This window comes from Lactuca serriola, chromosome 9 (genome assembly GCF_051521515.1).
Source record: "Lactuca serriola cultivar US96UC23 chromosome 9, Lser_US96UC23_V15, whole genome shotgun sequence".
Lineage (NCBI taxonomy): Eukaryota > Viridiplantae > Streptophyta > Magnoliopsida > Asterales > Asteraceae > Lactuca > Lactuca serriola.
Window position 1 is genome coordinate 159,287,666 of NC_136416.1, and position 15,792 is coordinate 159,303,457.

Genomic DNA, 15,792 nt, shown 5'->3' on the forward strand with positions numbered 1-15,792 from the left:
AACTCGGACGTGCATGGAATGACAAACCTTCTCGCCGGCGCAAGGAGTACCCTCAACCAAGTTGACAAGTATAGTTAGTCCATGGCCTTTCTATCAGTGGGGAATCGACATCGTCAACCCTTTCCTAGAGGCACCAGGGAAAGTGAAGTTCTTACTCGTGGCAGTTGACTATGTCACGAAATGGATAGAGGTTGAACCATATGCATGAATTACTGGAAAACAAATGATTAAGTTCATGTGGAAAAACATTATAACAAGGTTTGGGACACCCAAAGTCTTGGTCAGTGACAACGGGCTGCAGTTTTCCGAGAACCCTTTCAGAAATTGGTGTGTCGAAAGAGGAATAGAACAAAGGTTCACATCCATAGCGCACCCCCAAGGCAATGGACAAATAGAGGTGTCTAATAGGATGCTGGTACAGGGAATCAAAAAGCGGTTGGGCAAAGCAAAGGGTAATTAGGTAGATGAGCTACCAGAAGTCCTCTGGTCATATCGAACCACACCACAGACCAACATAAAGGAAACACCATTCAACAACCAAATAATACTCCTGATAAAAAGGAAGAGGTGCCAAAAGCTAAGGGTCGTGCATTCCAGATTACCACAGAAGAGGCACACAAGGACTCGAATGTTGTGACGGGTACATTTCTTGTCAACTCTAGACTTGGTCACATCTTATTTGATTATGGTGCCTCAAATTCTTTTATGTCTCATGAATTTGCTCATACTTTTCAAACTGCTTGCTATGCACTCGCGCAACCATTTCACATAGATACTGTGAGAAGTATATCATTACTTGTTGATAAAATCTATAGGAATTGTGTAGTAGAAATTGAAGGCTATAATTTCCTTGTTAACCTGATTCCTATCTCCTTGCCCAACTTTGATATTATTCTCAGCATGGATTGGTTGTCAAAGAACCACACAGAACTCTTATGCTATGAAAAGATAGTACGCATTCCCATTGAAGAGGAGAATCCTATTTATGTCTACGGTGAACGAAGAAGCTTAAAAATAATCTCTTTTCTAAAAGCTCGTAAATTCATAGCGAATGGGTGCCGTATCTATCTAGCCTACACAATTGATATCTCAAGAGAGGAGAAGAAAAATGTAAATGATATTCCCATTGCTAACGAATATCCTGATGTTTTTCTCGATGATTTTCCTGGACTTCCTCCTGACAGGCAAGTAGAATTCCGAATTGATCTTGTACCTGGTGTTGCTACAATTGCAAAGACTCCTTATCGTCTTGTGCCAGCTGAAATGAAAGAAATGATGATCCAACTGTAGGAATTACTTGACAAAGGCTTCTTTCGACCGAGTACCTCTCCTTGGGGTGCTCCAGTACTGTTTGTCAAGAAAAAGGACGGATCAATGCAAATGTGTATTGATTACCGTGAGCTAAATAAGGTGACTATCAAGAACAAGTACCCACTACCTCGCATCGACGATTTGTTCGATCAACTTCAGGGTGTTAGTTATTTCTCGAAGATTGATTTGAGATCTAGCTATCATCAATTGAAAGTACACGAGCAAGATGTACCGAAGGCTGCCTTTTGTACTCGATATGGACATTATGAATTCCTTGTCATGTCGTTCAGTTTGATAAATGCCCCTGCCGTATTCATGGATATGATGAATCGGGTATGCCGCCCAATGCTCTGAAATGAAAGAAATGATGATCCAACTGCAGAAATTACTTGACGAAGGCTTCTGTAACACCCAATTCTGGTATGTTATTTAAATGTTTATTTTTTCGAGTTTTCAAGAAGGAATCGACGAGTCAGTAGCCCGACTCATCGAGTAGGGACGGGTTTTCGAGCACGTGTAAGTAGGCGACTCGACGAGAACATATTCGGGACTCGGCGAGTCCGCCAGTCTGGAAGAAACCCTAGATCCACGGGTTTTGCACCCTATTTAAATCATGTTATGAGCCCCAAACTCGCCTCCTTCACCCTTAGAGTATCATTTAGAAAACCCTAACCATTCCTTGAGCATTTTGAGTATTTCTTGTGTGAATCTTGAAGTTTTGAAGAGAAGAAAGAAGCTAGGTCCAAAGGAGTAGAAGGAGATCCAAGATCTTGCACCCACTACAAAGTTTATTAAGGTACTAATCGGATTCCTTCTGTTTCTATGATTGATTCTCCATTATTAATCACATTTAGGCCATTTTATCCATTCTTAGCTTGATTATAGTAGAGAGATCGCATTAGGTTGAATAGCCTTCGGATCTAGCCATGTTTCAGTTCCAAAAACTTATATCTAACACCTTATGGAGCCATTTTGCATGAAAGCCCTAGATCTACTCTTTTAAGTGCCTTTTGAGCCTTTAAATTCCTTTTCATGCATATGTACATGTAAAGTTGGAAACTTTACGTGGTAACCAAGCCTTAAGAACCCATATCTATAAGTTGTATGCATTGGTTTTGAGCATAATCAACTGCTTAGAAGTTGCATGCAACCGAATAAGCGAGTCGTTCTTCAGACTAGGCGAGTCGAGTCGCGAGTTCCCGAGTTTTCCCCCTTTCATGTATTATGCCGACTGGAACCAGTGAGTTATTGGTGGACCCAGTGAGTCGGAGATCGGACTCATTCATGGAGGTACTCGGCGAGTCAATGCCCTGACTCGGCGAGTCCAAGGCAATCTTCATATCTCAAGAACAGACTCGGCGAGTTGTTCATACAACTCGGCGAGTCACAGTCGGAGTGTTCATATGTTGAAGGAGAACTCGACGAGTTGTTTATACAACTCAGCGAGTCGGATGCAGATTGACTAAGTGTTAGTATTAAAGAGGAACTCGTCGAGTCTATGCCAAACTCGAAGAGTAGAAGTAAGCAGAATTGAGAAATGAGAGTAGGGACTCGACGCGTTGGTGGCCCAACTCGACGAGTCAGGTCAATGTCGGCCCGTTTAGTTAGCAGTAGTTCTGGAGCAGCAACAGACATATTCTAAAGCAGTTCATTCAGTAGCGAGACTACGAGGTGAGTTTTCCTTCCAGTAGGAATGGGTCTACGGCCACAATGTCGACCCGTTTAGTTAGCAGTAGTTCCAGACCTCGGTCCGATGCAATAGTTAGATTTCTTGATGTCTTTGTGATTCAAGCATGTTTTGTGTTATGTGTTCCGGACTTCAGTCCGATGCAGTATGCAGTATATGTGCTTATGCTAGTTGATATGTTTATGCTATGTTATGTTATGCTCAGTCAGTTTCCGGACTTCGGTCCGATGCAGGGGACAAGGTCCCAGTCAGTTCCGGATTTCAGTTCGATGCAGTTAGTTCCGGACTTTAGTTCGATGCAAGGGACAAGGTCTCAGTCAGTTCCGGACTTCGGTCCGATGCAGTTTCCGGACTTCGGTCCGATGCATAGGGAAAGGCCCTGGTTAGTTCCAGACTTCGGTCCGATGCAGTGGGCAAGGCCCAGTATGTGTTTTATATGTTATTGTATGGTATGTGGTAGTTTGGGGGAGCTCACTAATCTTCATGCTTACAGTTTCAGTTTTGGTTTCAGGTACTTCCACAAGTAAAGGGAAGAGCTCGGGATGATGGCATCGCACACACCACAGCTTCAGTTTTTGTCCTAGGAGTTGATTTAGCTTTTCATAGATATGATTTGATACAGTCTTGATACAGTTTTCTCGTGATACTTTGTTAGGGTTTTGAGATATTAACGTATGGGTTTTTATTTTATGGTATTTATCTAATGATTTTAGTAATGATTAAACAAAAATTTTTGGGTCGTATTTTGGGGTGTTACAGCTTCATTCAACCAAGTACCTCTCCTTGGGGTGCTCCAGTACTGTTTGTCAACAAAAAGGACGGATTAATGCGAATGTGTATTGATTACCGTGAGCTAAATAAGGTGACTATAAAGAACAAGTACCCATTACCTTGCATCGATGATTTGTTCGATCAACTTCAGGGTGTTAGTTATTTCTTGAAGATTGATTTGAGATCTGTCTATCATCAATTGAAAGTACACGAGCAAGATGTACTGAAGGCTGCCTTTCGTACTCGATATGGACATTATGAATTCCTTGTCATGTCGTTCGGTTTGACAAATACCTCTGCCGTATTCATGGATATGATGAATCGGGTATACCGCCCAATGCTCGATAAATCTATCATTGTATTCATTGACGATATTCTAATCTATTCCAAATCTGAAGCTATCATGATGTTCGTATTCGTGTTAAAACTTCTTCGAAAGGAGAAACTATATGCTAAATTCCCGAAATGTGAATTTTGGCTTCGTCAAGTTCAATTTCTCGGCCATGTTATTTCTGGTGATGGTGTATCTGTAGATACTACTAAAATCGAAGCTATTCAAAATTGGGAAATGCCCCGTAATGCTTCCGAAATTCTCAGTTTATTGGGTCTCGCGGGATATTATCGGAGATTTATTAAAGACTTTTCTCGTATAGTCATACCTCTCACGAGTCTTACACGGAAGGAAGTGAAATTCAAATGGGGTGAAGCCCAAGAAAAAGCTTTCTCAACTCTAAAAGATCTTTTGACTCATGCTCCAATCTTATCACTTCAAGAAGGTGATGATGATTTCTCCGTATATAGAGATGCTTCAAGATTGGGACTCGGTTTTGTGGTGATGCAGTGTGGTAAAGTGATAACCTATGCCTCAAGACAACTGAAAGATTATGAAAAGAATTATCCCACTCATGATCTTGAAATTGATGCAGTGGTATTTTCCCTAAAAACTTTGAAGGCATTATGTTTTTGGTAAAAAATGTCAATTGTTTACCGACCACAAAAGTCTCAAGTACATATTCAGTCAGCAAACTTTGAATATGAGGCAACAACGAGCCACGGAGCTGATCAAAGATTATGACTATGAAATCATGTATCATCCTGGAAAGGCAAATGTAGTTGCTGATGCACTTAGCAGAAAGGTTTATCATAATAGTATGTGTTATACTATTACTCACACTACAATAAAGTTCACCATTCTTGATGAATTAGAGAAATGGAAAGTAGAGGCCCTAAAGCCATAAAATGTGAAGAAAGAAGGGATGATACATTATACTAATGTTTTACTTGATGATCCACGGGGATTGAAGGTATTTAAGAATTGGCTATGGATTCCAAAGATTGGTGGATTAAGACAGAAGATTTTGGATGAGGCCCAAAAGTCTAAATTGTCAATCCATCCTGGTATAAGTAAAATGTACTATGATGTAAGAGCTGATTACTAGTGGCCTGGATTAAAGAGAGACATTGGAAGATATGTGTAGGAATGCTTAGTATGCTTACAAGTCAAAGCAGAGCACCAAAAGCCTTATGGAACCCCAGAAAGTCCTAGTGTTCCTGTATGGAAATGGGAAGAACTGTCCCTAGATTTTATTACCAAAGACTACTAAACAGCATGATGGAATTTGGGTAATCGTCGACCGCCTGACTAAGAGTGCACATTTTCTCGCCATGCGTGAAATGGCTCCAATGGAGAAATATGCACAAGTATACTTGGATGAAATTGTTACGAGACATGGTGTGCCACTAAAGATCATTTCTGATCTTGATACTCGCTTCACTTCTCATTTTTGGGCGAGTATGCAACGTGAATTGAGATCTCGAGTTGCTCTCAGCATAGCTTATCATCCCCATTCAGACGGAGAGAACAATCTAAACAGTAGAAGATATGCTTCGTGCATGGGTCTTGGAGTTCGGTGGTAACTGGGACAAGTACTTACCGTTTGTCGAATTTTCATATAATAACAATTACCACGCTTCAATGAAGATGCTACCATATGAAGCATTATATGGTCGTAAATGTCGTACACCACTATGTTGGCGTGATTTAGGACTGAAAATCCTTGGAGGCCCTGAAATGATTCAAGACATCACCGGCAAGATTCAAATCATATGAGAAAGAATGAAAGCGACCCAGGATCGACAGAAGTCCTATGTAGAAAAGAGGAGACGACTGATTGAATTCCAGGTGGGTGATTTCGTAATGTTGAAGGTATCCTCGTGGAAAGGCCTTATGCGATTTGGGAAGAAAGGAAAACTAAGTCCTAGATTTGTTGGTCCTTTCAAAATCACACAGAGGATTGGTAAACAAGCATACCGCTTGGAATTACCGGAAGATTTGGCAGGTCTTCATGATGTGTTTCATGTAAGCTATCTGCGAAAATGTTTAAGCGTATATGATGAAGCGGTTCTGTTATCCGAGGTGAAACTGGATAATAAGTTAACATATGTAGAAGAAACTGAAGAAATCGTAAATGAAAGAACGACTGAGCTACGTAATAAAGAATTGGAGTTGCTGCTTGTCAAGTGGAAACACTATCGAGGCCCAAATTATACTTGGGAAAATAAGAATGAGATAAAAGCAAAATATCCCCATTTGTTTTAATCGATGTAATTTCGGGGACGAAATCCTCAAAAGGATGAGGTATTTGTAACATACATGTTTCGAAAGCGTGTTTTTGTAATAAATAATATTATGAAATATTATGTGATATTGAGTATTGAGTTCTAACAGATAGTTTTTACTAGAAATAAAGTAAAACTATGTTTAGAATCACTCAGAAAATGTTGGAAGTCTTATGAGATTCCAATCTAATATTGAAATTTAACGAAAATATAAAATCTGAAATAAGTAAAATTTTATTATTAAAAATTGTAGAGAATCCTGTTATAAATATTTAGGCGAAAACCTCATCGAAATCTGAGTTATAACAAAGAAGTTATGACTATTTGAAGTCTCGCGACAGAACCGGCACGAAGCCGAATGACGTAAAAAGTGAAGTTTTTGATAAACTAATTTTTAGCCTATATAATCTAAATGAAAGTTGTAGTATTTATTAAACCGAGAACTTTCATAAAAAGAACGTCCAAATCTGACTTCGTATGAGAAAGTTATGATTTTTTATAAGTTTAAGAATAGCAGTAGACAACTAAAAAACTCGAAATAAAGATCGAGTGAGTTTTAGCCGACACAACCTAAATGAGAATCGAAGATCTCTTTGATTGTAGTTCAACAGTAAAAAGACAGAAGAAAATAGACGTCATATGAAGAAGTTATGAATTTTTAACGGACTTTTCATGTCCCGGCCCGTTAAAAATATAATATTAAAAATGAAGTCAAAATTAGCCGACGGAGTCTAAACGAAAGTTGTAGAGTATAATCTCACCTATGTGTGGATATAAAGAACGTCAAAAACGGAGCTCGTATGCAAAAGATACGAATTTTTGAAGTTTTTAAATAAAAATAAATAAAAAATCCAAGGATTATCCGAAGGGTACGCCTAGTGTACTTCGCTTCGTACACCCAACATACTTCGTGCTTGCAGGGTCTCGGATCAGCCACGTCGTCGGTCTTCACATGCGAGCCACGTATCAGCCACGTCCGAGTCCGGGAACCGAGCAGCTGCCACGCCGTGTACGCTCTGCGTACCGAAGTACGCCCAGCGTACTCCAAGGCTTTGGCCAGCTATAAAAGAGACGCGAGGCTGCCATGTTTTAGGTTACAAATTCTCACTCTCTTTCACTCTCTAACTTCTCTCAAGCCCCTCTAACACCCCCGAAGCTCCGGTATCATACCCGACGCCCGAAGCAAGTCCCGACACCCCAAAGTTCCTAAGAAAATCATATTTTCTAGCCGAAACTTTGCCCGAGTAAGGTCAGTTTTCAACTAAAATCCTCGGTTTCATCACAGAAAGTCATATTTAGAGTCAAAGTGCTGCCCAATTTATCATTTATTCCTTCAGTATTTTCACGGTAAGTTCAATATATAGGAACAATTGTATGTTATGTGTTATATGTGCTATGTGCTTTTCCGTTGTTTTTATTTCTGCTATTTATGATATCAAATTTATACCTTTGACCATGTGATCAGCGAAAGGACTTAGATTCACGGTGGTACTGGTATGTAGCCTCTGGCCATGTAGAGCATGTCTCGTAAGAAAATGACTTCTATTCTATGGCATTGGCAGAAGATTAGACAGGGCTGAAAGTCTGAAATCTACTGAAATGTTTAATCAGAAAGTGTATGTCTTCAGTGCCATTTGGGCCGAAGCTTTATTGATGTATATCAAGTATTAAAATTGTTATGTCTCATTAATTTTATATCTTTGAAACAAAATCATTGATTAATATGGAAAGCTTGTCACATGATTCACATATGCTTTTGTTGTTCCTTGTTCCTCTTTGCTTCTGCCATATTGAAGTATATATACGACATAACGTTATTTTGTATCTATTGAACTCACTAAGCGTTACCGCTTACCCTCTCAATGTTTAACAATTGCAGGAGATAAGCATCCAGTATAGTTATATACTGATAGAAGATTTTGAATAGTTTAAAACTATTGTATTTTGTACTCACGTATGTATAAAACTATAGTATCATGGGTAGTTGTGTAATATATAACACTTTGTAATAGTCGGTTTGTATTCACTTTATTAATGTAAATATATTGTTTGTTTTTATGAATATGCATGTAGCATGTTTTAGAGTAACAATTGTCAAATATGAAAGTGTGGGTCTTTCATGCCGCAACAGAGAAATTCAAGTGATGGGGCGGAGGCTGAGTCTCATACAAAGGTACCACCCGGTGCTCCAACTTCCCCTGATACCGTTTTCGCAAAATAGAGTCCATGGAAACAGAGTATTCAGTACCTGTAAAACAAAGACAAATAAAAAATAGAAATAATAATAAAACGAGGAAGTAGAAAGAACAAGCATAAAACATCCCCTACACCAGTAAAAAAAGGGGGGGGGGGAGAGAAGAGGAGAAGCAAGAACAACTCACCATTAGAGACAGTGTAGAAGACAGACATCTCCCCCCGGGCATGCCAGCTAGGACTCATTCCAACCCCGACAAGTAACACCTCGGACATTGTATCAATGTCCACTTGAAGAGTGCAATAAATCAACAATCGCTTGGTTATGAGGAAATAGCTTGGGAGTAACATCCGACAAAGCATTCACTGATGGTATTCCCGGCCAAACAGTTCCCAGTTGACCCATAACCACTTGTCCTGCCAATTCTTTGGTGGTTTGCTGTTAAGGACAAGATTATGACCACCCCGATGAGCAGAAAAAGTGTACTTGTCATTAGTAGCAGCAAACCGGAAATAGAACTTTAAGACGAAGTAGTCAGGAACGATGCCATTATCTCGACTTATCATCTTAAAAGCTACTATCTTGTGGACAACACCAGGGTCAACATCTGAACACTGCATCCATTGCGCTAGAGTATTTGCTCTTGGAAACCGGTTAGTGGAAGACGGAGGCCGACATCGAAGGTTTTTTGATAAACACCCACCTTCCTAGGCAGCGGTAAAGCGATCACAACTCCAGCAGCCAGAAACTCCACTTCGTCGGCCGGAGTAAGGCTATAAGCCTCCTGAAGAGTGGTGAATTCGGAGGAACTGGGGATCAAACTCATGGAAGAAGCCATAAAGGAGATATAAGAAAAGAAGAAAAGGAGAAGGAAACGAGAGAAGAAGGTAGAAACTAGGGAAAATCTGCTCACAAACTATAAAGGGAAAAAGATCAGGATTTACGAAAACTCCTGACACGGCTGACGTAACCGCCGCGCATGTTGAGCGGTCATATCACCGAATATGAAGCGACAACCAAATGAGGACACGACACGTATACTGACACTTAAGTCCAAAACATTATAGCTAGCTAGCATACGATATGACTACTGGATTGGGCGACTTGATGACACGACCCTCTAAGCGGGCCAGAAATAAGAGAGCCTTTGACAAGGAATTCCCAACGAGGCCCGACCGAGCCTGACTCGGCCATCCTGATTATTAGGGACTCCATCGGGGCGACCACGCAAGAGGCCCGCCCTCGCTAAACGTTGTGTAACGCCCGTAAATCTGGGCTAGTCACTTTAGAGACAAAGATCATCTAACATGAGTTTTTGATGGAATACTACTTATAAGGAATAATCTTAACCAAATGGTAGAATATGTTACAAGGGTTCCGTACATATAAAGAACGCTGAAATCCGAGTTATAACGAAGAAGTTATGACTCGTCGAAGTTTCGCGACGGAACCGGCACGACATCGGGAGACGTAAATAGTGAATTTACGATAGAGAACTTTTTGGCCTTATTAATCTAAAAAAATTTGTAGTATACATTAAACTGAGAACATACAAAAAAAGAACGCCCAAATCTGACGTCGTATGAGGAAGTTATGAATTTTCTAAAATTTGGCTTAGTAGTGCACAACCCGAAACTCGAATTTTAGTTCGAGTGGTTTTTGGCTTACAAGACCTAAATGTGATTTGAAGATATTATTAATAGTAACTCAACGATAAAAAGACAGACAAAAACGGAGTCCGTATGAAGGAGTTACGAATTTTTCGCGGTCATTTAACAATCTACTCTCCTCCTACTGTTAAATTTAAGATCAGTCAAGAGTTAGCCGACAGAGTCTAAATAAAAGTTGTACATCTCATTTTTACCTACGCGTGGATAAAAAGAACGTCGAAAACGGAGCTCGTATGCCAAAGTTACGGGGTTTAGAAGTCGGCAGGGTGCTGCTGCAAAACGGGTGACGTGGCACAATATAGACCACACACGCGTGGCCACCAGAAAGCTGACAAGTGGCACCGACTTGGCGAGTCCATCAGGAATTCAGCCTATAAATAGAGGTGTTGGGTTCCTCTATTTCCCACACCTTCCCATCTTCTCTCTCTCTCTACTTTCTCTCTCTAAGCCCCCTAACCCAACCCCCCAAAGTCTAGGTAAACCCCCTAGCACCCAAAGGAATCCCGAGGCTCCTGAAGCCTTGAGAAAAAGAGACTTTCGGTTCAGAAACGTTGCTCCAACGAAGTCCGGTTTTGCGAAAAAAAACCCGCTGTAAGTGAACTACGCCTACCATATCGTTAGTATATCTTACGTTTTAATATTGTAATGTTATTAGGGCCTTATAATAAGTATTTGAGCTATTATTATGAGTTATATAAGAGTCGTTATAATATCTTTTTAAACACTCGTGGTATGGGGAATCTGGTTTAAAGGGCTGCATATGGTTGTTGGATTTCATAAGTGTTATATGCCAAAATGGTCCTGCCCTCTGGTGTTTTATGTTTGGCCCCTGTCTGTATATAGTGGTTGAGAAATATTGTTTCGTGCTTATATAATAGTAATAATAACAAGACTATTAATTAGTTTCGGTGAATATTAGACTAAACTCTAGTGGTAATGATACTAGGTTCTGTCAAAAGGAAAATTGTGTTAAGAGTAACGAAGTGTTGTCCGAGTGTCGAGTCACCACCTTTTCAAGTGAGTGCATGGTCCCTTTCATCTTACACATAAATATGATGTATTTTATATAAATTACGTGCTATGTGTGCATATTGTTTGAATACTTGCTATCTATGTTGGATGAAAGATTCTTATACATGTTTTAAATGATTTAAATTGTATATGTATTTTATATCTACAAAATGTGTTAGGTAAAACATGGGTAGATGTATTAGTTGCTGTGTGACAAAATAAAATAAGGAGAGGCCTCGATATAGATGTTTTTGATGATCCAATCATCTAGCGGAGTATAGATGACGACCACAGACTATTCTAGGCAGTCCAGTGGAACGCTAGCAGGCTCGCAAACTATAGGTGTTTATTTGAACTGTGTGCTCACCAGCAGTACTCCATCCCCCACATGGTTGCCTTATTTGACATGAATTGCTGAAGAACCCCCGAAGCATGTGTTGTCACCCTGATGAAAGTCCTTAGACTAGGTCCCTTGTGTTAGATGTTTTAGGGACGTAAAGTAAGGATAACAGGAACGGGTAATCGGGTTTGTTTGGTTTGATAAAGTTGATAAACTTATTTACTATGGGTTGAAAACCCTATGTACTCACTAGGTTTCCCAACCTGACCCACTCAGTTTATTTATATCACAAGTGTTGATATGAAGTCACATTACACTAAGAGATTAAGGAGATATATATCACTAGTGATAATGAATGTAAGTTCTGTTTATGCTTATGTTTCTGTATTGACGATGACATCTCAAATGTTTTAAAATGAATAAAAATATTTTTCTTCGAAAATGCTTTGATAATGTATTTATCATGTTTTACTGGGAACAAATTCCGTAACATTTTTATTAAAAGAGGTACTCTGATTTTTATAAATTATAAACAAAATCGGTTTTTTCTAGAAGTGAAAATGGGGATGCCACACGTTGTCCTTCGCTACAGTCTAAGGATAACGGCTCCAGGCGACAAGGAGCACATCCAGAGCATTATCGCTTGAACCAATCGTTGGTTCTGACACTACGAGGAACACAATCCACCTATAAGGTGACATATCTTGCCGGAATCGCAGTCCTTGTCCCTCGTACGGATCGAGGAGGATCCTCAGTATAAAAGGACCATCGCCCTGCCTTGATGGGTAAGCTATTATTCTCCGGTCCTTGACCCTCACATTCATCCATCCTACCGACTTGACCGTCAGAGCGTTTTTCGGGGACCTCCCCCCGGAGAGTGGTTGACGGTTTCCTTTCCTTGTGACCTTTCAGGTTTCCCTCCGACGATCCTTACTAACAGCTTAGGTGGTCAGAGACTAGGTCGCATTATATATATATATATATATATATATATATATATATATATATATATATATATATATATATATATATATAATTAGTTCGTGTTCTTACTTCATTCCATGATTTAATTTTATTTTATTTGATATATCTCTAATATATCTCTAAATATTATTAAAAGAGAACCTTTAATTCTAACTTGAAGAAATCAGGGTCATTGATTGCATTTCAATCTTATATTTTCCACCATTGGATTATTTGCTGACATCATCTTTGTCAACCCTTTTATTTTTGTCCACAAATTTTATAAAACATATATTACGTTTTAAATTAGGAAGTCTATTAATCACAATCAAATATCACCAAAAATAAAATGAATTAAATTAGGAATTCTATTAATAACAATTAAATCTCACCAAAAATAAAAAGAATTAAATTGGGAATTCTATTAATGACAATTAAATCTCACCAAAAATAAAATGAAAAATGTCCCGTCCCATCCCTCATTACCAGTACCCCTACACTCTCTCCCTTTTTTTTTTTTACATAATTTATCTAACCTAAGTTTTGTAGAGAGGAAGAAAATGGGGAAAGAAGAAATAGAATATATGTCGGCTTCGATCTGTGTAGACTAGTCTTGTGTTCAATCATTATTAAAGAAGGAGGAATGATATAAAGATAAATTTCTTTGGATTCTAATTTAATTTGGTCGTACTTTAGATCGATTTTGAGTACGTTTTGGATTATGTTTCTTTTATTCTGTTTCAACTATGAAGTTCCAATCTATAAAACCTTCCGATTTAAGTTTAAATCCATAATGGTTACATTTTTTTAATTTGCTTCTATTTTTATTCTTATGATCTATATTGTTGATTTTGATTTTTTAAGTTATAGATATCTGGAGAGCAAAATGATGGACACAACAACACACTACCTCTCATCCATTGCTTCAATTTGGAAGATATGTCCACTAGGTAGTAAATTTGTATATGTCGATTTTCTTTTTTATTTTATATTTTTGTACATTCATTTAGTCAATGATTTTTTGTGGCTTACCAGGTCGTGAATGGAAGATATACTCGAGTCAATATCTATAATGTTTTACCCATTCGACCCCTTCCTAGATTTGGAGATGAAATTTAAACCCTCATACCATTGAGTGATCCACATATTCTACAACTTAGCAAAACCCACTAGTGATATGTGGTTTGATTTATTGTAAAAAAACATCTTTAAAAATACAAAGTGGGCTCTCAGAAATAAGTTATTACTTATCCTTTATTAATATTATAAAAAAACATCTTTTAGATTCAATAGCAAAAAAAAGACAAAGTTTTAGTATACCATGTAAACAGATTACATCGATAAATATTATTGGAAAATGTTTGGGATTGATTAATTTTGGTTAATTAGCAGGTTTTTTTTGGTTAACTTGTGTTTTCTGGGCATGCCGAGAAGCATAGTAAGAACCTTGCACAACCTTATTCCTTCGTTTAATTTGTTTGAATCTTCTTATTGAGTTTACTTTCTCAATGATAAATGGGTTCACCCTGCACTCTTGAAAATAGGGTTGGTAACATTGTGAGTATCAAGGTTTTCTCAGAAATAAGAGAAGATATTAGTATAAAAGTTGCAATATAAACCATTTTTAATTACATAATAATAACTAAACAAAGATATGTGAAGGATTATCTTTATAATTTAAATTGCGATATATAACATAAAAATCGTATGAAATTTTCATTGTTCCATTCCATGCCTCACAAATATGTTTCTGGAATGGAATTACTTATTTCATTATCTTGCTTTTACGATTACCTATCCATTCCATTTCTTTGTTGTTCCATTCTTTGCAATCTCACATATCTCAAAAAAAGTAATTTAGAAATCCATCATACAATAGAAAATGTTTTATAAACTCCTATAAGGGAAGAGGAAAGATAAGACTAAATGAGTGTATGGTGTTAATATAATAATGATGTTCTTCCATCTCTATTTGCATGTTTCTAACTTGTTTGTAGTATTGTCTATAAAATATTGTTGTTATATTTGAAAGTTCATTTTACCATTTTCATATTTTTGTGTGTATATTTTAATATTTCAAGTTTTTTTTAAAGTATTTGAGGGACTGTTTCTGCTTGGGAGTGGGGTGAAGTCAAGGGCCCAAAAACTGGAGGGTAATTGTATTTAGAGCCACTTAAATATTGAAGATTTTTGTTGGTATTAATTTCAATCATCATATGTACCCTAGAAGAGATATCATAACCATAGTTTATTTTATACAATGTTTTTTTGTATATTTATTAAATGTTGTACAGGTGATGTCTACAAGGTGTTGGTATTTTTTTTGTTGGCAAGTTATTACGCTATCTAACACCCCAATAATCTATAATATTTGTATAAGATGGTGACAATTAGTATTTTTTTATTACAGCTACTCTTCATATTGATTATCCATTGTGGTTTGAGTTCTGAAATGCTGCCACTGAGAGGATTCCACATTGTGGGGCATTGAAATTAATTACAGAATGAGGCATGATTTATATGCCTTTTTGGGTATTGATGGAAATGTTTAATATGACAATTTATGTAATATATAAATTTAAATGTTAATTAGTAGGTCATTAATATGACAATTTTCTAGGGAAAATTTGTTTTTAGTATTGAAATTTGCAAAAAAAAAAGTTTATTAACGGCATTGTACTTAAAAAATATATTATTTTAGAATATTTTTAAATGATATTGAAACTTTTCATGTTTTCCAACATTGAAGCTCATTTGTAGGACAATGTTTTGGAAGCGAATTTCATTAATAGCATTGAACTTTGCAAAAAAAAAATCATTAATAGCATCGTACTTTTAAAAAATACCTTTTTTGGAATTATTTAACTGCAGGTAGATTCCTTGAATGCCTACCTTGATGAACATATGTGGAGAAATCTTTTTGGAAAAGGATAAAATCCTGATATGACAACCCGAACAAGAAAAAAAACCCAGTTTTGACTAACCCAGTTTATTCAAAATCTTTAGTCATTTTAGTAGCTTACACACCATTTAGATGCTCTCAAAATAGCATATGAAATAACTTCGAGATGTAATAAAGCTAAAATGTTATTTGACATGTTTTGTACTTTCTAATGATCATTACCAGGAAACATTTGAAGGATTTTTTTACCAGAAAGAATGTGATCAATATACAAAACAATGTTGCATATTCATAACCTAATGTTCTTAAGTTATTGTAATAAGG